Genomic DNA, 25,130 nt, shown 5'->3' with positions numbered 1-25,130 from the left:
CAAATCACATTCTCTCTTTGGGAAACCATGGTGTGATTGCTAGAAAACATGCTTTACAGTACAATCCCTGAAATCAATGGCTGGCAATGCCAAGTTCAACATCCACAAACTACAGAGTCCGATGCGGCTCCTTAATACACCCTCTGCTGCTGCAGGGGAGAAGACATCCATACATATGGTACATAATGGAGCGCACAGAGGTACAGTAAGAGCCCCATGTACATCCATGAATTGCCAACTACAGCCTTGTACCAAGCTAATCTACAGTGTTTCCCCTAAAATAGGACCTACCCCGATCTTCAGTCAATGTATGGCTGTGATTGGTTTAGGGACACGGCTTCAGCCAATCAAGCAATCTCTTGCTGGAGGCGGGATATTCAAGCCCCGTTACCAGGAAGAGAATGTTCTCTTAGCACTGAGGACTACACAGAAGACTGCTGGAGAGCAGCAAGAGGGACCTGAACGACGTCTGCTAGGTGAGTATTTGGACACCCCTCGAAAATAAGACACTGCCTCTTTGGGGCAAAAAATTAATATAATACAGGGTCTTATTTTCAGGGAAACACTATGTGCTAAGGTGGAAGACATGCATACAGACAAGCCCCTCACGGAGCCCAGACTTTACTGTAACTAGTTACCCCGTAGAAGAATGCCAGCTTACAAAATCCCCATGCAGAAGGGATAGAAGCCACACAACTAACTGCACGCTTCATAGGCCTGCAGCCGATCCCATTACATCTATACCTGTATAGGAACTGAGCAGCACGTTTATATCCTCTTCCTCAGCTGGAAGAAAAAAAACCTGCATTAAACATTACCATGGCACACCCAATTGTTTATTGGGAGAGTGTCTTGTAAGGTTAGTAAGTAAATAACCTTAGACCCACGGGGCGTACCATAAAGAAATCCTACAAATAGCCTTAATACAGTTCTAGGTCTGCGAAGGAGCTGTAGACATTTCTACAAGACAGAGAAACTCTGCGCAATCCAATTCTGTAGTCTCATCTTGTTCATGAGACTTCTCAATACACTTACTTTACCAATTTTGCACTGTATCCAGATGTGGTCTCCTCTGTTCCCTGCTGCTCTCAGTTTACAGGCCTAGACGAAATTGCATCTATAGGGGGGGGGGGGGGGGGGGGGGTGCCCAGGGGCCTCACTCAGTCTGTAATGTCTGTCTGTACGGCCCCCAACCATCTGGGCACATACTTTTATGTGGCCGCTCACATGTAGTATCCAGGTCAAAAAAAAAGGGGGAAACGCTCAGAGACTGGGAAGTCCTGATCGTGAACTGTGCAGCAATGTCTAGGCCCCTCATATCAGGATACCTTTGTTTGGCACTCCAGGAAGCAGTATATGAGAGAGGGTGAGCATGGGTTAACTATGGTACGGATAGTTGCTCGAAAAAGTGAACATAAGCGTCAGTTGCTCAGTGTAAACACGGCCACCAACCAGGTGACAAGTAAACATTAGTTCACAAGTTGCTCCGTTTCAGCGCCTCTAAAAATTATTGCTGATTACTTATCGTCTGGTGTGAACAGACAAGAGATTGTCTTTCATTGACTGGCTGATAACATCTCAGAGACGTGTGTGCTTCAGGGACTGCTTTTATGCAGGATTGTTGGTCACTTGCTAAAACTAATGACTGTTGTGTGTGAAATTGATTAACTAATTTGAGTCACTATTCAGATGATCATTGTCCCATGTAAATCCTCCTCAAGAGGTGACTGTCTATACATGTTGCTCTACATTGTGGTTTATAGTGTATTCTGCAAAGAGTCACATGTAGGTATAGCCTCGTCCTCTCTGGAGTGACAACTGGGAAAAAAGTGGACCCCATTCTCCTTTACATCTAAGTAGTCCTGGAAGTAGGACCTGCACTTAAGACACTTAAGGCATATACCTTTGATGTGCCATAAATGTGGCTCAGATGGTAATAGCCCTTTAAAAAGGGGCTGTCCAAGTTGGAGCTTATTGGTAAAAGCCCTTCTGCATGATAAAGGCACAGTTGATCTAAAAAGTCTACACACCCCTGTTACAATGCCATGTTCTTGTCATGTTAAGAAATCCGCCAAAAGGGGAGTCATTTCAAATTGATTTCTACCTTGAATGTGACCCGTTCTGTACGATTCCACTGGAAAACCAACTGAAATCATTTAGAGAGGAAGAACTAAAATAATGTGGTTGCATAAGTGTGAACAACCTCTTGGGGATGTGGTTGTGTTCAGAATTAGCCAATCACATTTAAACTCCTGTTAATTGGTCCATAAAGAGCTTACAACACATCAAAGCAATTGGATTGTTGAAGTGTATCAGGAGAAGGGGACCAAAAATTTCCAAGACATTACATATACCATGGAACACAGTGAAGACGGTCATCAAGAAGGGATTAAATCTGACAGTGACATTACCAAGAACTGGACAGGTCTAAAACAATTTATCAAAAAAACCAGAAGAAAATTGGTCCGGGAGGCTTCCAAGAGATCTACAGCAACAGTACATGTTGTGTAGTGCATGTAACAACCATCTCCCGTATTTTTCACATGTCTGGGCTGTGGGGAAAGGGGCAAGACGGAAGCCTTTACTGACAAAAAAAATATATAAAAATGGCACTGAAGCCCGGCTAGGTTTTAACAAAACCTACATCCAGTCTGCCAAATGTGGGAGAACGTGGTCTGGTCTGATGAGGCAAAACGAACTTTGTCAAGAATTCCAAAAGGTATGTTTGGTGCAACGTTACTACTGTGTATCACCAAATGAACACCATACCCACAGTGAAGATGGTTGAGGCAGCATTATGCTTTGGGGCAGTTTTTCTGCTGCTGGAAATGGGGTTTAGTCAAGGTGGAAGAAGTTATGAACAATTCCAAATATCAGCCCATTTTGGCACAAAACTTTCAGGCCTGTGCTGAAAAGCTGAAGATGAACAGGAATTTCACCACGACAACCCAAAGCAGATCTCCAAATCAACAGAAGAATGGTTTCTCCATCTTAAGATCAAAGTTTGGGAATGGCCAACCAGACCCCAGGCCTGTATCCTATTGAACTGTGGGTGACCTGCAGAGGGCGCTACACACAAGATGTCCTGGCAATCTGACAGATTTGAAGTGCTTTTGCAAGGAAGAGTAGGCAAAGATAGACAAAAATCAAGAAATACCATGCTGATACACCTGCCTAAAAAGACTGAATGCCGTCATAAAGTCAAAGGGTACGTCCACATAAGTATTAGTTTTAGGATGTGCATATTTATACAACCACATTATTTTAGTTTTCTTTAAATTGAATTATGCAAATAGGTCACAATGATGGTGGAAATAAGTTGAAATTATTCATTTCAACAGGGGTGTGTAGATTTTGTATATCTGCTGTATACTCACCTCTCCCCACTCCTGCTGTGTCCTGGGCAGGTGCTCCGCACCCGTGTTGGTTTACACGATGTCACAAGCACTGCTGCCAATAACACAGCTTAGCATTCCAGTGATGACCTGTCATTGGCTGCAGTGCCCGTCACGTACCGTAAACAGGCTTGGGCAGCCTATAAACATGTGAGGGGGAGACCCAGAGCATCACCACGGGACACAAAGAGGGAGGAGAGGTGAATATGTGTGTTTGTTATGTTATTGGTAAAAGCCCTTCTGCATGCAATAAGTTACAACTCAGACAACCGCTTTAAGTTTAAATGTGGCCTTTGGGAGTGGTGCAATATCAGATTGTGGTCCTTAGACCACAAAAGTTTGACCTACAGTATCACCACCATGAGAGCTACCAATTAACAGCATAGGTCATGTGATAGTCATGTGTCATGTGAACGGTCATCATAACGCTACGTAAAAGTGTTCCAAAACAAAAACTGCTTGGTAGAATTTTTACTGTGTTTTTTTTTTTTTTTCCCCACACCACTCCCTCTCTCCCATTTCAAAATTGACACTTATCAATACTAAATGTTACAAACAATGGAAAGGGAAAATGTACTTTGCTGCTGTTGACATTTTGCTTGGCATGTACAGAAGAATAAATACAAGTGACCCAAGACACAATAGATTATCCGAGTACTCCAGACTGTTCCCACATTAAAGACATCTTGGCAAACCACCAAACTATGCAAATCCTTTCCCAAGCCAAAGCCCTGCGATCCAAATATTCTGACGTCTGTTGTCAAAGAAAAATACAGAAAAACCAAACAAAAAAAAAAAAAAAAGTATATCATGGTGAAACACCGATGCTAAAAAGAATGAAAACCCTCAAAACTTGCATGTAAGTACTGACTGTAGCTGAATGTGGCTGAAATAGTTATTTTTAGGACTCAACATCTTGCAAAGTAACATACTATATATAAACAAAGCAATACAAGTTTGGCATAGCCCTAGAGGTTTTTGGCAGTGCTATGAAACACTGATTTGGAGGGGTTGGCTGGTCTGATCTGATCTATCCTCAGAATAGGTCATCAGTCGTTTGGGAGGCTCCACCGCTCGGGCCCCTGGCAATCAGGCGATATCCGGCCTGCTGTTAACATATACAAAATTGCAATCTGACAACTCTGTACATATCGCAGCAGCCTTCATTGGTAACAGAGGCAGGACTGCCACTGAAAGATGAGTCATCAATGTTGAAAAGCCTTAAAAAAAAAATAATCTAAGATTAAATTTTAAAGGGGTTGTCCCGCGCCGAAACGGGTTTTTTTTTTTCTTTCAACCCCCCCCCCCCCCCCCCCCCGTTCGGCACGAGACAACCCCGATGCAGGGGTTAAAAAAGAACACCGGACAGCGCTTACCTGAATCCCCGCGCTCCGGTGACTTCTTACTTACCTGCTGAAGATGGCCACCGGCATCTTCTCCCTCGGTGGACCGCAGGGCTTCTGTGCGGTCCATTGCCGATTCCAGCCTCCTGATTGGCTGGAATCGGCACGTGACGGGGCGGAGCTACACGGAGCCCCATTGAGAAAAGGAGAAGACCCGGACTGCGCAAGCGCGTCTAATTTGGCCATTAAACGGCGAAAATTAGACGGCAACCATGGAGACGAGGACGCCAGCAACGGAACAGGTAAGTGAATAACTTTTGATAACTTCTGTATGGCTCATAATTAATGCACAATGTACATTACAAAGTGCATTAATATGGCCATACAGAAGTGTATAGACCCACTTGCTGCCGCGGGACAACCCCTTTAAGGCTTCATAGGGAACTTGAACTAGTAATTGTCTGATCACATGTACAATATACTGCAATATATCAGCATTGCATTATATTATACTTTTACAGAGACTATTAAAAAGGCTTATTCCGGTTAGTGAATGCAGTTACATCCACTGGATGGGTGAAAACTGATAGCTCAGAGGGGGTCTTCCCACCAATTCTGAGAATGGGAGACCTGTGTTCCTCTGACTTCGCAATTCAGGATCACTTCTCCCCATTTCCCTAATATAGCAATGGACGGACCGATGGGCGCGGTCATGTGCAACTATGGCTCCATTAATTTTAATGGGGCAGAAAGAGCTAATCACTATGATCAGTTTTCGTCAGCCTCATTGAAATGAATGGAGCGGAGTGTGCAATAGCATTGTCACTCCATTCCTTTCAATGGGACTGATAGAAATAGTCAAGCGCCTCATACCCTGCCATCTGTACTGCATCTAGCTCCTGTTCACTCTCTGTAATTAGACCAACAACAGAGGAAAAAGTCTCCAGACTGCTGTCCTCTGCTCACCCCACCAACTGTGCTAGTGACCCTCTTCCCTCACACCTCCTGCAGTCCCTTTCTCCGGTGGTTATCTCCCACCTCACCGCTATATTCAATCTTTCTCTGACCTCTGGCATTTTCCCATCCCCATTCAAACATGCTATATCACCGCTGCTAAAGAAACAGACTCTTGACTCGACTGATGCTGCCAACCAGGGGCGTAACTATAGAGAATGCAGGGGATGCGGTTGCACCCGGGCCCAGGAGCCTTAGGGGGCCCATAAGGCCTCTCTTCTCCATATAGGGAGCCTAGTACTATGAATAAAGCATTATAGTTGGGGGCCCTGTTACAGGTTTTGCATTGGGGCCCAGAAGCTTCAAGTTATGTCTCTGTGCCGCATGGTTTAGGTATGGGTACGGGTACAGAAACCGATAGCGGGGGGGCCCCCAGCTCACGTTTTGCATCAGGGCCCCTGAGTCTTTAGTTACGCCCCTGCTGCCAACCATGAACCCACCTCAAACCTGCCCTTTATCTCCAAACTACTAGAACGCCTGGTTTACTCTCACCTTATAAGCCATCTCTCAGATAACTCTTCTTGACCCTCTACAGTCTGGCTTCCATCCCCAACACACGACAGAAACCGCCCTGACTAAGGTGTCAAACGACCTCCTGACAGCCAAATCGAGGGGCGCCTACTAATCACACGGGATAACTCTTGGAGAGGATTATGTGAAGAGCAGATTAAAGAAGTAGAGCAGAGGCGGTCTTCCGAGGACCAGAGATTACATACTTGGAGGTATGTGGAGATTAGGTCAGAGATGTAAGGAGGGGACACTGTATATCACCTTCAATAATTTTGTACTGAATTATCTGGACAATGGTTAGCCAGTGAAGAAATTGGCAAGAGGGGAGAGGCAAGGGAGTAATGAGAGGAGAGATGGATTAACTGAGCAGCAGAGGTGAGAATGGATTAGAGGGGTACGAGCGTGTTAAACAAGAGGATTTCAAGAAAAATCAAAAACAGTGTAATAAAAAGAAAATGTTGAATAGAACTAAATTTCAGAGGCATAAATGAGACACCTGGGCTCCAATGCAAAAGCTATACCAGGTCTTTGTCATTTATAAAATCACTGATGTCTTATGTGGCGGAGGGGCCTTTGGACCTCCTCAAAGATGTCAGCATGAAATTCCTTTGTTTTTTAGTGTCAGTTGCCTCTTTTCAAAATGCAACATGCTCTAGGTGTGGCAATTCATGTGTGTTCCCATAGATTTATCCATAGGACTGGAAAAAAATATAAATAATGCATGTCTAAGTAAAAAAAAAAAAAAAAAAAAAAAAAGCTACAGAAAGCCACCCGATCTATATATCAGCTATTTCCTGACAAAGTACTACAAGTTGACATTTTTTAGTTCATCTACTAGTTTATTGCATCAAAAGTGTAGTATGCAATTTAGTTTAGTATTTCATTAGAGAGAATTGTCTCATGAATTATATGCCATAAAATAACCACTTGAGCGCCAACTCGTACCTTAACAGCGAGGTGTGGCAATTCTCACTATACAGTAAAAACCATGTATGACGTAATGCTAATTTTAACATTGAGTTACATAACACTAGTAGTTATTCAAGGACGGTGAAACATCGCTAGCAGAACGTCTCAAGTTCCACTATAAAGCAGGCCTCTGTGCATCACATTACGATTTTACCTATCCAATAACTATTTCACACAAGTTAAAGACTTAAGAAACTTATAAGAAAAAAGGCCACTACAGAAGAGATGCAGATGGGCAAAAATCACATAGGTCATCTGGTTAAACCCAAAAACTGCATGGAGCATGTATGAAATACTTTAAAGTAGTATGAACAAGGCAGTTACAAGTTGGATACAATTTGCTATGGTCCTAGTGTAATTGAGCGGGGCTTCCAAGTTTAAAGCGATAATCCTAGACATGGGAGCTACTTTAATCCGCGACTGTAAAAAGAAAACAGAGCAGTTCCACGTATGTTCTGGGTGTCGGCGTAAGGAGCACAGCACGATACTTGAAAGAAAGAGATAAATTAGAGTGTGCCATACCTAGTTAGAAGGAAATGTCTTTGTATCTTCTGCCGGAAGGATCCAACATACAGAAGCTGCCCACAAGTCCTTCGTGTCACATATCAGCAACCAAAAATGTGTACTCAGTGCTGCTGGGAAAAAAAAGAGGAAAAGCACATCATATAAAGAACATCTGATGCAAGAGTCTGCAGGATGTGCACCGCCGCTCACAATGGCATTCTCACTGTAAAGACCATCTAATTCCTCTCAGCTGGTTGTCATGTGGTCTTGCTGACTGATCAAATGATTTTCTTTTGACAAGCTTAGGAACACAGCTCTTTCTTCCTCCCCGGTGGAGCCTACTCCCAGCCTACGCTAAGAAGCGGCTCCCCTAACAATGCCACAAGTTCAATAGCAAATTGGACTCGCTGGATACAGGGGTTATAAAATACTCATTAGCTCCATCTTACTTTGTGAGAGAACACACTTTTTCAGCTTCTTGTATATACCTAAAAATATTAATAAGTATGTGACACAAAGTGAGAAAAATTTTAAACATTTTAAGCATAGAAAGTGGAGCTCTGACATTCCTTACAAGAAAGAGAACAAAGTACCTAATAATGAAAAAAAAAAAAAAAAAGGATAAAAATGTACGCCGAAACGTGGTCCTCTAGTGTTATATACATTACATGGCCAGAGTTATGTAACTAACTTTTTAAATAGTGGGTTGAACAAATTTAGTCACAGAATACATTTACATGAGCATGAAATTTGCGCAAACGAATTCCTTTCTTTTGAATGGAGTCTTACACATTGTTTTCAATGCGACAGGCAAACAGCGCATGCCGTGCGATACTGGGTGAGCTTTCTTGTCCCAATATCATGCTCGCCTATGTGAATGTAACCTCAGGCCTCATGCAACAGGCGTACGCAATTTTGGTTCATCAAAAATAGGTGTGGGGGTGTGTATGTATGTATGTATGTATGCATGCATTTGGTGCAGGTTTTTTTAATGTACGTGCATACTTTTTACATTCATGTTGCAGCCATATTTTTTTTTTTTTAATCATGCGTGAACAAACCCACAAGACGGCTTCATTGAGGTCACCTTTTCCCCTCACTGTCTCCTAGCAGCATGTGTAAAGAGAGCAGTGGATACACATGCAACTGTGCATTTGCTACATTTCACATGTAGCAAAGGAACAGTTCACTTTAATGGGTGATTTTAGTCTGCGATAGGGACTAAAATGGGACATTGTGATTTTTTCCCCACACATGTAAAACATGCATGTCTGAATACACCAATGGATATCAGTGGTGTTATATGCTGTTTGTAAAAAAATATGGACAGAAAATATACCCATATGCATGAATATATGTAACAGAACACCATGCACAAAGCTTTGCATCAGAACAGGCAATACTTAAAAATAAATAAATAAATTAAAAAAATTCAATTTTTACCAAAATACGTCTATACAAAAAGCCAGGTCATCAAATTTCTGGTCTGGTTAACTGCAAGCAAGAATACGTCAGCCACAAAGCAGCTCGCAGGATGGGACCACCGAGTACCAGAAACAAGATTTCCTACAACAGACTCCCACCGTAAAACCAGATACTAAGATTAGCATGGCACATCAAAAAAAGGCACAGTGTAACAAATGCTAGTCTAAATCTCCTAATAGAACAATAGATGCCAGGAGAAAATGCTCTGCAACAAACATGGTTCAGTCATATCATCATTACAACTGGCACTTTCCCCAAAACACAGTGTACCGAGTCTGAAATATGTAAGCGTACACAAGGAAGCCACCAAGGAACAGTCTCTCCAACGTGCCGACAACCAGCGATGTGGCTGTGAAGTGACAAGTAGGGGTAAAGCCGGCAGCCTAGAGCTACAAGGTGCAGTCAGATAGATGTTCCCAGGGTCAGGGCGCACTCCGGCGGTACATTCTTACCTGACAAGGCGGTCAGGGGAGAGATCTATTGTACGTGGTTATTGTTCTCTGCATGCTTTCTCAGTGAGGAAGAGATTAGGAAACAGGACTGAACAAAGCAGACAAGTGTGGGAAAAGATGACCAACGCCAAACCATTTAATGACACTAATAGTAACATTCAGAGAAGGCATTGATGACAGCAAAGCATGAATGCAGAGATTTCCCAAGACCACTTCCAAGTGGGATGAGATAAGTCACAGTGCAAGGTACCAGCATCGGGTAATGAGCCAGCAGATACAACCGCAGCCATCACTGTATCTGGCATGGTGATATGTCCTGCACAGATGTATCATATGGGCCCTGGAGTGTTACTAGCATTATTAAATCAGAATGTATACATGACTGGCACAATTGTAAGGGTGTTTATACTATAAAAATGGTGCAAAAGCTTCTAGGGTGAACGCCAATTAGAGAAACATTGCAATTTGCAATGGTGATAAACTTTCTGCATACAAATCTATATAGTTACTGTTTAAAAGACACAAATCTATATTAAACAAAACTAAGTGTACAAAAATTGGATTATACAAACAATGTGGGGTGAATCCCACTATGGAAGTAAACAAAGATAGGACACGATGGGTTACATCTGTAGTGGCTGTCAAGGCTGGGTTTATGGGGAAGTTGTTGGGAGAGAATGGTTGGCTGAACAGCTATAAAACTGAAAACCGACTAAGGATGAATGCCAGAGATCATTAGTCTCCTTTGCACTGGTTCTTATCCCAATCTGTCCCCATTCAAAATGTTTTTCTGAGAGTTTTCAAAAAGTTTCTGGGAGGAGAAGGAATAGGCTAAAGTTTAAGAAAAAAAAACCCGCAATAGTTGCCCATTGAATGGGTTCCTGGTCCATTGTAGTCGTTCAGATATACGACTGCTGAGGCCAGCGACTGGCTGCAATGGCCACATGAATGATGAGCGGCATGTGACCACTGCAAGAGTTTCTGGGCCAAGAACTGTTGAACTGGACCTGAGGGACATTTAATGTTTCAGAGCAGGGCGATAGGGACTAAAGTTAAGATGTTGACTGCTAAACTACCTCCCCCACTGCACCCATTGCTGGGTGTCTGCAATGGGAGGGAGCTAGTGTGCCAAGCTCCCACCCCCTCCCATTGCTGGCAGCCAACAAGCGGTGAAGAGGTAGTGGGAGTTTAGCACACTAGCTCCCGCCTCATCCCGTCCCTCCCCTCGCCGACAGCCGACGTGGAGGAGGCAGTCTCCCCCCGCCCGTATAGTCGCTGCACTCGACCATCACGTGATTTTTCGGCCGTGCTGTGGCCGTGACACGGCCGGATGAAAATCTCCACGCCCCGGTGAAAGATGCCTAAGGCACAAAATTGGCTGGTCACTAAGGGTTAAACTAGTTGTCTTTTGTCTTGCTTTGTTTCCAAAGAACTCTGGATGGAAAATATTTATTTAGGGCTCAATGCAAAGAAGTTGTAAAAATATATTTAACATTTTTTATGCTTAGCATTAACTAATTTTGCTAACAAGTAGTGTTAAAGTGCTACAGCAGGCCCGGCGTGCAAGTTTTGTGGTTTCCTATAAAGAAGCGTAAGCAAGACAAGAATCTGATAACTGACTGCACACGGCCCAGTACCCTCCTCTGCCTCATGTCACACTCACAGAGATCCAAGATGCTGAGATATGGGTCACAGACTAACGGGCGCTTCACAATGAGGCCACATTCACAGGCATCGACTGGGACACAGATTTCTGGGCAGATTCTGTGCCAAAATCCAGACCAAATCTAACAATCCCAAACATGCAAATGTTTGTTTTTTTTTGTTGCCAAGGGGTGGTTTCACACGGGCGATAAAATTGCGAGATGTCTGCACAATGCGAGAGTAAAAACGCAGAATTATGAAACCAATGGTTTCCTTCACGTTTGTGAGGTTTTCAAACATGCGATGTTGCATGGAAAAATAGAAATAAAAAATAAAATCCACAGCATGCCCTATCTTAGAAAGTCTTGTTGATTTCCACTCCTAAAAGAATAAAGCTCGAAAAAAAGACACAAGTGGCAGTGATGTTTTTGTGAGAAAGCAGGGCCGATGCTCAAAAACCACAAAGAAAAAAAAAAAAAGGCACGATTTTGCTGCAATTTCCTTGTAATATCTCGATCGCCTCTGTGAAACCACCCTCATTCACATGCTATGAAGTTTCCTGCATTCGTTTTTTGGCCGCATAGAAGAAAACAAAGGATTATCACTTTTACACGGACTGACTGTCGTCTAAAAGACTGCGCAAGTGCGGACTTCACCGCTAAGGTTGTTAACGCTTGTGCAGAGAGTTTAGACTGGCCAACTTCACCGCTGAATCGCCAGTTTCCCACTCAGTGCTTCACCCTCTATGTGAAGCGAGGAGCGTTTACACGGAACGACAAGCCAGAGATTCAACGATGGGTTTTACACTCCGAAAACAGCGGTAGAAAACAAAAAAAAAAACTACTGCGTTTTGCCACCGGCATGTGCAAAAGTGGCCTTAAAGGAAAAAGGGTTTTGTCTTTCACTTATTGCTTAGGAAACCCTACAAGTTGGCCTGACGCTCCCTCCAGCAGGCACAAGGAAGTCGGCTGCTACTGCCAAGTTTAAGAGCTCTTTTGCTGCAGACACTGCCACAATCAAGCACACGATTGTCCCTTTAGTGTCAGTTTCCTGTTACAATAAGGGCGGTTTGAAGTGATAAAATATGAGGCTGTAGGCGGACAGGAACATCTGATTAGTTCATTTTTAAGCAACTGACTGCAAAGCTTTGTTGTTGCAAATGAGGAAACCGAATAAGCTTATTAGTAAAGAGAAAGCCTAGCAGACAATCTGCATCACAGCAAGAGCGTGGCTGGCCTCATACTTGCTCTGCGTATGTAGAAGTAGTCACTAGAAGTGTAGATCAATTCACTCTATAAAGTCCTTCCAAGTCAGCCAAGCCACTGCCTTAGGCCGCCTGCACACGGGCGGAAATCCCGCGGCGGGATTTCCCGCGGGATTTCCACCACTGAAAGTCTGCATAGGAGTGCATTACAATACGCACTCCTATGCAGACGGCCGCGGTTTGGCCACGCAAAATCTCGCGCGGCAAACAAACCGCGACATGTCCTATTTTTGTGCGGGGCACGCGCTCACCCGGCCGCCGGCTCCGGTCTGCGCATGCGCCGGCTGCGCCGCAGCCGGCACATGAAAGAGCTAGGGCCGCCAGGCGCGGGAGAGTACGCGCTCGTCCCTGCAGGCTCTCAGGTCGGGTTCCGCGGCGAGAATTCTCGCTGCCGGACCCGACCCGCTCGTGTGCAGGCGGCCTTAAAGAAAAAAAAAGACTAATTATATAATATACCACATACACACACACACGTTTAAAGCCCATTAGCCTGGTCATTAACCCCTTAACGACCAGCTTTACGTCCTCCCGAAGTGGGCTTTATTCTCTGAGGACGTAAAAACATGCTTCCTGCAGAGAATAATGCCCCTCGGGCTCTGGACGTCACAGCTCCATGTTGTTGGTGTCCGCAGGTAGCTGACAGCATGGAGCTGTCATCCCGGGCTGTTCGGAGCCCCCCCCCCCCCCCCCCCCGGCATTGCGATCGGCGCTATGCAATGGATAGCGCGGATCGCAAAAAAGTAAATAAAAGTTAAAGATTCAGCTGCTCTGATGGATCGGATCCATCGGAGCAGCTGAAATTACTCACCGATGTCCGCCGCACGACTCCCAGCTGTCCCGATGCTCCGGCAGCGCGGGAGACTTAAAATCTCCTGGCTCCTGTAGGTAGCCGGGAGGCAGGAGATGTCAGCGGGGACTGCGGTGAGCAGTCCCCGGTACCGCGATCGCCGTTATACAACGGATAACGACGATCGCGGAAAAGTGAAAAAAAGTGTAAAAAAAGAAAAGTTTCACCTCCCCTCATGGATCGGATCCATGAGGGGAGGTGAAAATACTCACCTCAGGTCCGCCGATGTCCTCCGGCCGGTGTCGGGACCCCCCGCTGGCTTCTGCGATGTGCCGATGCAGCGCGCATGCGCAGAAGCCGGCGAGCCCGGCAAATTCACAATCTCCCTGCACCCGGCTGTCACAGATAGCCGAGTGCAGGGAGATATGACTGGGGACCGCTGTATGTGGTTTCCAGTCATATGATCATCGTTATCCATCAGATAACGGTGATCTTATAAAGTTAAAAAGTAAAAAAATAAAGTAAAGTAAAAAAAAGTTTAAAAAGTTAACGTTTCATCTCCCCTTATGAATCGTATCCGTAAGGGGGGATGAAATTACGTACCCAAGGTCCAGGATTTGTTCCCTGGTGGGATGTTGATCCGCGGATCTTACCATAGCTTCGGCGCATGCGCCCGTCAGCATGATGGCGGACGCATGCGCAAAAGTGAAAGATTGCCCAAGAAATCTAAAATCTCCCTGCTGCTGGCTACAAAAGGTAGCCAAGAGCCTGGAGATGTCACGGGGAGCCGCGGTATGCGGTTACTGGTCACGTGATCGCCGTTATCCAATGCATAATGGCGATCACGTAAAAGTTCTTTAAAAAGTGGCAGTTTATTTTCCCCTCACCGATGCGATCGGTTGGGGGAGATGAAACATCTTCTCGGAGGCTTCCGCATTTGAATCCAGATGCGATTATCCTCCATGGACCCTTCCGGCTGCTGCGCATGCGCCCACCGGCAAAATGCCGGACACATTCGCAGGAGCCGGGAAGCCCAGGAAATGTTAAATCTCCTTGCTCCCAGCGACCAACGGTTGCTGAGTGCTTGGAGCAGTGACCGGTGGCCTCGCTGAGCGGTCCCCGGTCACATGATAAAGTAGCGAACTAACATTAGGCCGGTCACACGACCGGAGAGGAATTACAGGTTCTGCATGCGCTTGATCAGCGGTAATCCACGGATCAATCGCATGCATTGGATTACACAATTCCCCCAATTAGCGGGTCGGAATTATGTAATCCACTCGCAGAAACAGAACACAGCATGCTATATTTTACCACGAATATCTGCGACCTAGAGCCCTTTGTGGGGGGGGGGGATTTTTTTTTCCGTATAAGTGGGCAATGGGGCCTGGAAGTTATTCAGTTCTGCCCTGAAATCCAGCGGGCATTCCCTCCATTATGGGCCTAGCCATGTGTCCTGTAAGTAGATTAGGGCCACAATGGGTATGTTTCTGAACAGGGGACAAACAGGGGTATCCATTTTGGGGTGAAAGTCTTCATTCCTATGTACACTGTACAAAAATAAAAAAACAGTTAAATTGACAATTGCCAAACAAATGAAAATCGTAATTTTTTCCTTTTGCTTTGCTTAGATTCATTCAAATACTTTGGGGTCAAAAAATGCAGTACACCCCTAGATGAATTTGTTAAGGGGTCTAGTTTTTAAAATGGGGTCATTTGTGGGGGTTCTCTATCGTTTTGGCCGCTCAATGGCTCTACATGTGGGCAATGGGGACTGGAATTTATTCCGTTGTACCCTGAAATCCAACAGGTGCTCCTTCCATTATAGGCCTAGCTATGTTTCCTTTAAGTAGATTAGGGCCACAATGGGTATGTTTCTGAACACGGGACAAATGGGGGTATCCATTTTGGGGCGAAAGTCTTCATTCTTATGTACACTTTCCAAAAAAAAAACAGTTTAAATTGACACAATTGCCAAAAAAATGAAAATCGTAATTTTTTCCTTCTGCTTGGCTTAGATTCATTCAAAAACTGTGAAGTCAAAAAAGTCATCATACCCCTAGATAAATTCGTTAGGGGGTCTACTTTTCAAAATGGGGTCACTTGTGGGGGTTCTCCATCGTTTTGGTCACTCAATGGCTCTACAAGTGGGCAATGGGGATTAAATCTCCTTCAAGCAAAATTTCTGTTCCGAAAGCCACCGGTTGCTCCTTTCATTTTGGGCCCCATTGTGCATACAGACGTAATACTAGGGCCACAATGGGTATGTTTCTGAGCACGGAACAAACAGGCTTATCCATTCTGGGGTGCAAATCCTAATTTTCATGTGTACTATAGAAAAAAGTCCTGTCTTTAAAATGACATATTTGCAAAAATATGAAATTTTTGTTTTTCTCTTCTAAATTGCATTGACTCCTGAAAATAAACTGTGGGGTTAAAATACTCATGACACCCCTCAGTGAATACGTTAAAGGGTGTAGTTTTTAAAATGGGGTCACTTGTGGGGGTATCTATCATTTTGACTCCTATGAGCCTTTCCAATCTTGGATTGGTGTAGGAAAACAAAGTGTTCCTCAAAATGCTGAAAAGTAATGTTACATTTGTACGTCTCCTAAATGGTTAAAAAAAAAAACGAAAGTTTTTCCAATGTGCGCCCAAAATAAAGTAAACGGATGGAAATATAAATCTTAGCAAAAATTTCTATATTATGTTTGCACATATTTGAGATATTGCAGTTGGAAATGTGAAAAAATGATGATTTTTTCAAAATTTTCCCAATTTTGGTGCTTTTAATAAATAAACACAAATTCTATCGGTCTTTTTTTTCCACCTAAATGAAGTACAACATGTGGCGATAAAACAATGTCAGAATCGCTTGGATATGCAAAACCTTTCTGGTCTTTTTCCATGCTAAAGTGACACGTGTCAGATTTGCAAAATTTGGCCTGGTCTAAGGCGTAAACAGGCTTGGTCACTAAGGGGTTAAAAAAGCATTCACTCAAATGTTGAGCAGTAACTAGCCTCTCTGAACCCAGGTTTAAAGGCTCTACAGGGGGTTTTAACCCTTTATAGACTGGTTATAAAGTACATTATTAGAATATCTTACTATAGTGCTCCAACAGCAAAAGCTTTAATCGGCATTGAGTATCAGTAGCAATTTTCTAGGTGCATTAGGATTACCAAAGCATATAAATCATGTTAAAACATTACAAATTGGACACTGGCCAGACTGAGAACGGGAAGATATATAAAGTGTCAAGACGTCTGTGGGGATGAGTTACAGATAATATCACAGGAAGATGCCATAATTGCACATTCCCTACAATAAGGCCTCCAGTGCACGTTAACGCAAGCAGCTCGGTCACAACCTGCATCAGACAGCACAAGGCCACGCGTGTCCTATCTACACGGACACCGCACAGTCACATGCTTTGGCATATCTTATTTTGTATCTGTGAGGCAGACAGTAAGTAATAGGACATACCATGAGTTAGTGGGAAAAACAAACTTGTCTATATGTAGCCTCCTAGGCCTATAATGGGGCAGTATGCTGGAGGCATAAGGGAAGTACTGCACAAAGAAATACTGCTCAAACTTAACCCTTTCCAATCCAATTTTGAATTCAGGGTTTCCTAAAAGGCTTTCTCTTTTTGCTGTTATACAACGGTGCCATCTGCTGGCTAAAGCCAGTGTGTGTGCGCCAGAGAGGCTCCGACAGCGGAGTGGCTGGTAATAGACGGTAAGAATACCCTGTCAGACGTCTTTTCACATTTGAGCTGTACAAGCTTCAATCAGAATGTAGGAAGACGTCAGACAGTGGATTGGAAAGGGTTAAATAGTAGTGAATGGGATTTTAAAAAGACACACTGGCATTAAGGCCAGCACATTTCTTGTAGCAATTTACTACATTGACTTCAATACGGCAGAAGTAGTTTTAGTGCACGATTATGCTCCCTTACACCCTTAGGTACAGCTTGAAGAGAAACATAAGAACGTAATGAGGCAGATATCAATGTCATTGAAATATATATATGCTTGAGAAAGAGGCTAGAGACATAATAGGATGTAGTCACACAGTGATGCAACTAACCACGGAAGTCCATGATAATTGCTTAGAAGTTCTCCAGAGTAAATAAAGAAGTACTACTTATTAGTATAGAAAAGACGGAAATAATCAGAGAAGTCCAGCTGTGTCTACAGGAGTACAAAGTCTGCCTGGAGAGCAAGACAAGAAATGCTACAGAACATATCATTTAGTGAAAGGTTCCTCTACTACAGAATAAGAGCTCGTTCCCATCCGCATTTGGAACCTTCACCACCAAGTTCCGCTCAGATACAAGCTGAATTACTCGTAGTTCTGTATGAAGCACCATGTCAAACTGTAAAATGCTGTCCAGAGAAAACTGAATGGACCCAATTATAATCTATGGGGTCTACTCGACGCCGTTCAGTTCCGTTATAACATGGATCTCTTCAGCCAGCGGTTGCCACTTTCCTACTCTAATGTAGCAGGAACACGGAACCCTAAATAAGATTACATATGACTGGAAATAGTCAAATAAGTGGTCCCGCTCATCAATGCAGTAACCAGGGAGAATCTCAGAGAAAAGGAATTCAGCTTTCTAAAGTCTAAATTTAAGAGAGAAACCTTCATTTATGATTATTATATGATAATTCAGTATTTCCTACCACCTCAGAACTTTTCCCCCATTTAATCTACCATCTTGCAAAGACCTCAGTTTATCTGGACTAATCAACTGGCCACAGATATGAGGGTATTCTGTACACACAGGGCCACACAGTGTCATGTAGAATCACCATACTAACCAAGAATGTGGGCTATACCAGGACTAGCCAGCGACTTGACGACCCCTCTATAGCCATGGCGTGGCATTAGATGATGACACCCTTGAGCCGAGATCCACAGGATATACAAAGGCAGTGGGGTGATCATATTTCTAGAATCACGACAAAATTAGGCATCCAGAGTGTATATATCAGCAGCTAGATGTAGACGGGGTAAGGTTATAATCACACCTGCACTGGGGGACCACTTGAATTAATGTTTGTTAGGTTCAGACAGTTTCCTGGTATAGGATTTTTAACCAATAGCAGGTGTGGATACAAAAGGAGGAGAAAAAAAAAAAAAAGGGTTTTATGTGCAATCTACATGGCCGTATTACAGCTCTGTATAACCTCTGCATTGTACGGAGTCATAAACCGCCCCTATACGAGGCTACCACTGCATGCTTCCAATTTCCTACGTGTTTTTGTAGAAGTTAGTACTATTCTGGAAGTGGCATTTTTCCTGTAAAGCAATGTCTAAGGCTTTAATTTCCCACAAGCACCTGGCAGAGCAACAGGCAGTGGCAAAGAGTCCAGGAAGCTTTGTAGTACAGTACTGCAGAAGGCGCCATGTGCTGCTGTATGGCCTTCTGCACACTCCTGTCATGCGCATAATACCTTAAAGGGTTTAACCCAGCAAAATTATTTATCAGCTCTCCAAAAGCTAGACCCCCAGTGATCATTAGAATGGCACACCCTAGGTCTTCCCCGATGACCAGAGCAGTGGTGCACATGTGTGACCACCATTCCATTCACATCTATGGGACTGACGGAGCTACACCCATGCATCGCTAGGCTCTACCCAGAGACATTCAATGGCATGTTAGTCACACATACCACTCCATTCAGTAGTGGGGACTCCCTAAATCATACATTTATCAGTTAACCTGCTGATCAGCAATAAATAATTTTGGTAGAATCATCCCTTTATACTTTGTTTTGGATCCAAGTCTAGCTAGATTTTAAAAAATTAAAATGTGAATGTAGTCCTATAAGCTGAAGGGCAGCGAGGCAGAATAGCTGCAGGACAGTCATCATAAAGGGGTTGTCTTGGACATTTGTTCTATTGATGACCAAATAGAAGGGCTCACCTATTGATTGTGAAACAACCCATAGCAGCATTTCTCTGCATTGCAGATTGCCCAGCCGGCTCACCGTCGGACATGTGGAGATTTTTTTCCCCCCCCTTTAAATCCCTGCTTTTCCCACGTCGTCGCTAGGTGATGATGTGGAATGCGCGACCTTCCTGCAATGCAAGTTGCGTTAAAGCCATGGGTCGAATAGCTTCGATTGACGTCAATGGAAGCCATCTGCATGGAATCAGTGCAAAAATAGAACATGCTACAATTTTTTTTTTCTGCAAGCAGAAATCACAAATCGCTGTCCGCTCGTGTGAACAGATGTGAATGTTCCATTTCTGCTAATGTATGCGGAATGCCGCGGATAGTCAGCGCGGGTAACGGTTGCAGATTATGCAATCCAAATCCAGTCACGTGCGGCCAGCCTAATGCATATTGGTCACTAAACAGATAAATTCCCTTCTCTATCATAAGGACAATTTTTGATGCCACTTTTCTGCTACACTTTTGTTCCCTTTCCCAGCTCAAAATGAGACAAAATGTATCAAATGTTGCATCTTCAGATCTGTCTAGAGATGTGGTCACTTGTTTGAGATGGTTACAACTTTTTAAAAAGTCATATGTCATAACTCTAAATTCTGGCCAAACCCACTTTTCTAGATGGTTTTGAAGAGTGGAGAGCGAGGCGTCTGCTGTAAGAGCAGTAATAAATGTGCCCCTCCACAGTGCAGAGCAGCCTGAACTCTCCACATAGACCTACAGGTTATATGGCTTACACCAGCAGATGTCACAGGGAGCGTACTAATCAAAGGGAAGGCTACAGATTCTCTATCACTCCGGGATCTATGGCAACGCAGGAACCTCATACTCCGTATCAGGGAACACCCGCTATATAGTAAGAAACAAGCACTTAGCTTCCGAGCTCAGCACCAGCGTTTTGAGGCTAGTTTCACACAAGCGGTCATTAGACCACAGTTTTGCTAATGAGATGTCTGAGTGCTCAGTGCTGCTTTTTCTAGCAACAATCGCTGCCACTTGCCATTTTCTCACAAGAAAAACAATAGGACTTTCTTAAACGCATTACATCACACGAAAAGCGCAAGTTCATGTGATGCGATTAAAAAAATAAATTTAAAAAAACGCAGAAGGATAGGGCATGTCGTGATTTATTTCCCCCCTCCTCCCCCACAACATTGCAAATGTGAAGGAAACCATTGAAAATCATCAGTTTCACAATTCTGCGTTTTCGCTTGATTTTATCGCCTGTGTAAAACCAGCCTAAAGTGGAAGCACATAGCAGATCTCCAGACTATGTATGTGGAAACCTCAAGTTAAAAAAAAAAAAAAAAAAAAAAAAAAAACAGAATCCACAGTCAGATTTATTTTGCAACAGATATAAAATTAGCAAAAAGTTACATACAATGCATCTAATGAAATCTAAAAAAGATGAAAGTGTGAAAAATGATACCAACATGCCAGCATCAGCATTAAAAGATATGATCCGTACTAGTTTCACTGGAGATATAACTGCTCGTTTCCCCGAAAATAAGATCTACCCTGATTTTTCAGGATTTTCGTGGAAACTTGAAATAGAAGTTCTACCCAAAAATAAGCCCTAGCTGTATTACTTAAAGGGGTTGTCCCGCGAAAGCAAGTGGGTCTATACACTTCTGTATGGCCATATTAATGCACATTGTGCATTAATTATGAGCCATACAGAAGTTATTCACTTACCTGTTCCGTTGCTAGCGTCCTCGTCTCCATGGTGCCGTCTAATTTTCAGCGTCTAATCGCCGGATTAGACGCGCTTGCGCAGTCCGGTCTTCTTTTCCGAATGGGGCCGCTCATGCCGGAGAGTGGCTCCGTGTAGCTCCGCCCCGTCACGTGCTAATTCCAGCCAATCAGGAGGCTGGCAACGGACCGCACAGAAGCCCTGCGGTCCACCGAGGGAGAAGATCCCGGCGGCCATCTTCACCAGGTAAGTAAGAAGTCACCGGAGCGCGGGGATTCAGGTAAGCGCTGTGCGTTTTTTTTTTTTTTAAGTCCCTGCATCGGGTTTGTCTCGCGCCGAACGGGGGGGGCTGTTGAGAAAAAAAAAAAAAAACGTTTTGGCGCGGGACAACCCCTTTAAGAAATACTTGCCTAGCAGGCTCGGTCTGGATCCTCCTGCTGCTGTCCGGAGCTCCGCGGTGCATGCTGCTGTCATCGTTCACCCACAGAAGATCACTCCCTGGTTACGTGATTCGTAAATCCCACCTCCAGGAAGCAATGGCTGTGATTAGTTCGAGCGCTGCTCAGCCAGTCAATGCAGTGTTCGATGAACCAATGCAACGGCTTTTGATTGGTTCTTTGACTGCTTCTCAGCCAATCACACCCATCGCATTGTGGAGGCAGGATTTATGAATCAATGCCGTGGCTCAGTGTGTCGGAGCTCCAGAGAGCAGCAGGAGGGACCTGGGCCGAGTCTGATAAGCAAGTATACTAAGACAACCCCCAATATAAGACCTAGTGCCTCTTTTGGCGCAATAGATTAATATAAGGCAAGGTCTTATTTTTAAGGAAACCGTATATGCGTTTCCTGTGGCCAATACATTGGTTCATACTACTGCCAGGCTCCATTTCAGCCAATGTCTTATTATTTTGACAGCAGAAATAGCCTAAACTCCAGAGCTATTCTAGCGGTCTTTTATTCATAAACCCCATTTGTGTCTAAGTGCTTGTTAAAATAATTAAGTTTCACACGTGTTTACAAATGTTCTTGGGTGCGTTTTATTTTGTAACATTTTAAAGATGCAGCATTTACGGCCTTAAGGCCATGTCCACATAGGATGAATTTCCACACAGAACATTTGTACAAAAGACCCACAGCATTTACATAGATTAAAGAAAAACAAGAAAACAACAACGCTGTGCATGTGGACTTTTCAATATCATTTGCCACTAAAAATAAACCATGGTTAAAAGTGACAAATAAACACCATAAACTAATTTGTGAATCCAGTACTAAAATTAAACGAAAGAAAGGTTCAAATGTAAAAGGCTCATGCTGCATGGTATGCCAAGAAATAGAGCATGCTGCGATCTACTTCACGTGTGCATCTACATACACATCAATGAAAGTCCACTGAATCTATTCCCCACGTGTGAAGGCTGATTTAGACAGAACGAGAATCGTTCTAAAGAATCTTTTGAGTGATTCTCGTTCTGTCTAAATGCAGGGACATCATGCAGTTTTCATGCACCAGTCGCTGATCACCAAATTCTAGCTTGCTAGAATTGAGCGACCAGCTATTATCAGTCGGTTGCGCTGATAAGATTCTCTGTGCCTGGGTCCTGCTGTGAATTCACAACAGGGACACTAGCAGTCAGAGTGGAGAAGAATACAGCTGTTTGTTCATGCAAAACAGCTGTAGTGTACAGTGAGAGATAGTGGTGGTGTCCCGCTCTGCCTGCATAGCTCTCTAGTAGCTAATTTGCTACTATAAAGTATGCAAAGATGATTACTCAAGACTGTCACTGAATGTGTTGTTTGAGCGACTTTTGAGCGATTCTCTGTCAGTGTAAATGGGGTAATACTGCGGCCAAGCAATGCACGCATAATACGTGGTGAAAAAGCCTCGCAGAATGACCGTACCGAAAAACCACGAAATTTCCATGGGATAAGCGTAGCTTCAAAACCCGGGGGTTTTGGAGCGGTTTTGCTGTCAGCATTCCGCTGCAGCTTTCTCTCCCCATAGAGAGGCCTCTGCGGAAACAAGAAAAGAAATGACATGCTGCGGAATTGAATTCCGCGCCGCATGTCAGTTTTCGTGCAGCTTAGCAGACTAATCCCAAGATTAGGAACCGTGGGCGAAATTGCCATGCAGACTTTCCGCGGTAATTCCGCCCCGTGTGAACCCAGCCTTACAGATCAAGTAAAACGTACAGAAGACAATACAGACATGTCCTTAGGGATCAACACCCAATAACAATGTATAGCTAGATTTAGAATGCGTCAGGTCGGATTCCGACAGATTCTTGCAGGGGGGTGTGACCCGTGCCCCTGCAGTGACCCGCGGCTTACCTGTCTGGCATCTTCACTCCGATTTGTGGATGTTCCGGCTGGCGCACAGCCGTGCATGCGCAGTGCAGAGCCAGCGTGTTAGCGATGGCTAGGCTCGCACTAAAGTAGGACATTTGAGTGAAATCTCGCCACAGAGTTTCCGCCCGTGTGCATTCGGCCTTAGGCCATATTCAGACTTGCGCCGGAGGCTTTGTAACACATCTTTGACATGAACTTGATATAAAACCATGTAGGCTGCTCTATTTCGTCGGAGAATAACCTGAGGGGGTGTTAAGTCAGAAGCCCGATGGTCCCCATTATAAATCAGCAGGGTCCATCAGGTGCCAGATCCCATTTCTGGTACTTTATTTGCTCGGCTCCTACTATGAAGCCAAAAATACGGAAGATATTCCAGACTAGCAAAGACGATGGGGACTGGGACTTTAACCTGAATACAAGTACAATGGCGATCTCACTGGCTGTACGGGACTAAGGGCACACGGCTGGCACAGGCTTGGCATGACCACAGTATCCACTGCTGAAGACAGAAGGAACATAAGACTAACTCTCTGCTCATAATAACACCTAAGCCATTGCACCTGGCTTCCACTTGTACCCCCAAAGCAGGCACTGCCATAGTTAGGATCAGGAGGGTCCTGGACGCCAGACCCCCACACAACCAATATACTATGGAGGGAGGGCAGTGTGACCCCCATGCAGTGTCCGCTCGGTATGCTGAACGGTACAAGCGGCGGCTACCAGACAACGCATGATGTGTGAGGATGAGCGGAGCGATCACACACTGCAGAGGAGCTCCGAGGACGCGGCGGGGGGTTGTGGTGCCGTCCTGCAGAACTACCGAACTTCTCAGCACAACTATGAAGCGCTCCCCATCTGTCATCACCAGGCTGGCGGCGTGTCCACTGCGCCCCCCCGTACAGGTGCTGCCGCCGCCGCTCACCTGCAAGCCCCCCGTGCTGGTGCCGCCGGTGCTCACCTACAAGCCCCCCGCACAGGTGCTGCTGCCGCCGCTCACCTACAAGCCCCCCGTGCAGGTGCTGCTGCCGCCGCTCACCTACAAGCTCCGGTTAACACCGTCCACCTGTGGTCCGCGCTGTTGCCTTATTTGGGTCGCGTTACATTGGAGCACATCACTTCCCGAGCCGCTCCAGGTGCCGCCCTCAGAGGTCTCCGCCCCGCCCCACTAGATCCCGCGGCACGCCCAGGGTTGTGTGGAATTGCTCCGCCAGCCGAATAAGGCGGGAAAGCGAACATTCGGAGTGTGCGACGACGGGAATACTAGTCCTAAAAGTTGTACGAGACTGCTGTACGGCACCAGTGCTGGGCTAACAATACTAGTACCTGCACGGTGTACAGTATTGTACCCTCTGGGGCTGCTAGCCACACTAGGAGGGCCCCTTTAAGATAGGTAGCTGTCGGTTTTCCCTATCTATGTAGGGTTCCTGAAACCTATGGCAATCACAACTAGTACATATAACCCCTTCATTACACTGCACAATAAAGACCCCAGACCACCTGAATAGTTACAGCCCCTGACATAGACACCCCTTATGTTCCTGCAGAGGACCTCCACGGATTTCAGTCAGGACCGTCCACACAGAAAGTCCACGGCATTTACAGCAGCAAAGTGCTGGAGAGTTTAGAACTCTCATCCATATAAATCCGTACAGAAAATGACATGCGGTGCAGAATTTGCATCCACAGCCTGTCCGTTCTACCGCCGGCTACGCTGCCGAATACTCTTCTGCAGGGGGGGTGAATTCCACACTAAGATCT

At 44.7% G+C, this 25,130-nt stretch overlaps 1 protein-coding gene across 4 annotated transcripts in view; it reads right to left on the bottom strand.

Annotated features, from left to right (window-relative positions):
- The window catches only part of RAB27A (RAB27A, member RAS oncogene family), a 51,956-nt gene extending 27,429 nt beyond the window's left edge, over positions 1-24,527 (bottom strand). For 2 of the 4 annotated variants that reach the window (XM_066592568.1, XM_066592572.1), the window contains exons 1-2: positions 24,409-24,527; positions 7,754-7,863 (exon numbers count right to left, since the gene is read on the bottom strand). The gene's annotated coding sequence lies outside the window, so the exon portion shown is untranslated. Of the gene's footprint in view, positions 1-7,753; positions 7,867-24,369; positions 24,389-24,408 lie in introns of those variants that run through there. The other 2 variants (XM_066592569.1, XM_066592570.1) reach the window with 2 other exon arrangements.
- Between the last annotated feature and the right edge of the window lie 603 nt (positions 24,528-25,130).

The sequence above is a fragment of the Eleutherodactylus coqui genome, chromosome 2, assembly GCF_035609145.1.
Source record: "Eleutherodactylus coqui strain aEleCoq1 chromosome 2, aEleCoq1.hap1, whole genome shotgun sequence".
NCBI classification, from domain to species: Eukaryota; Metazoa; Chordata; class Amphibia; order Anura; family Eleutherodactylidae; genus Eleutherodactylus; species Eleutherodactylus coqui.
This window is presented reverse-complemented; position numbering and strand designations above follow the sequence as displayed.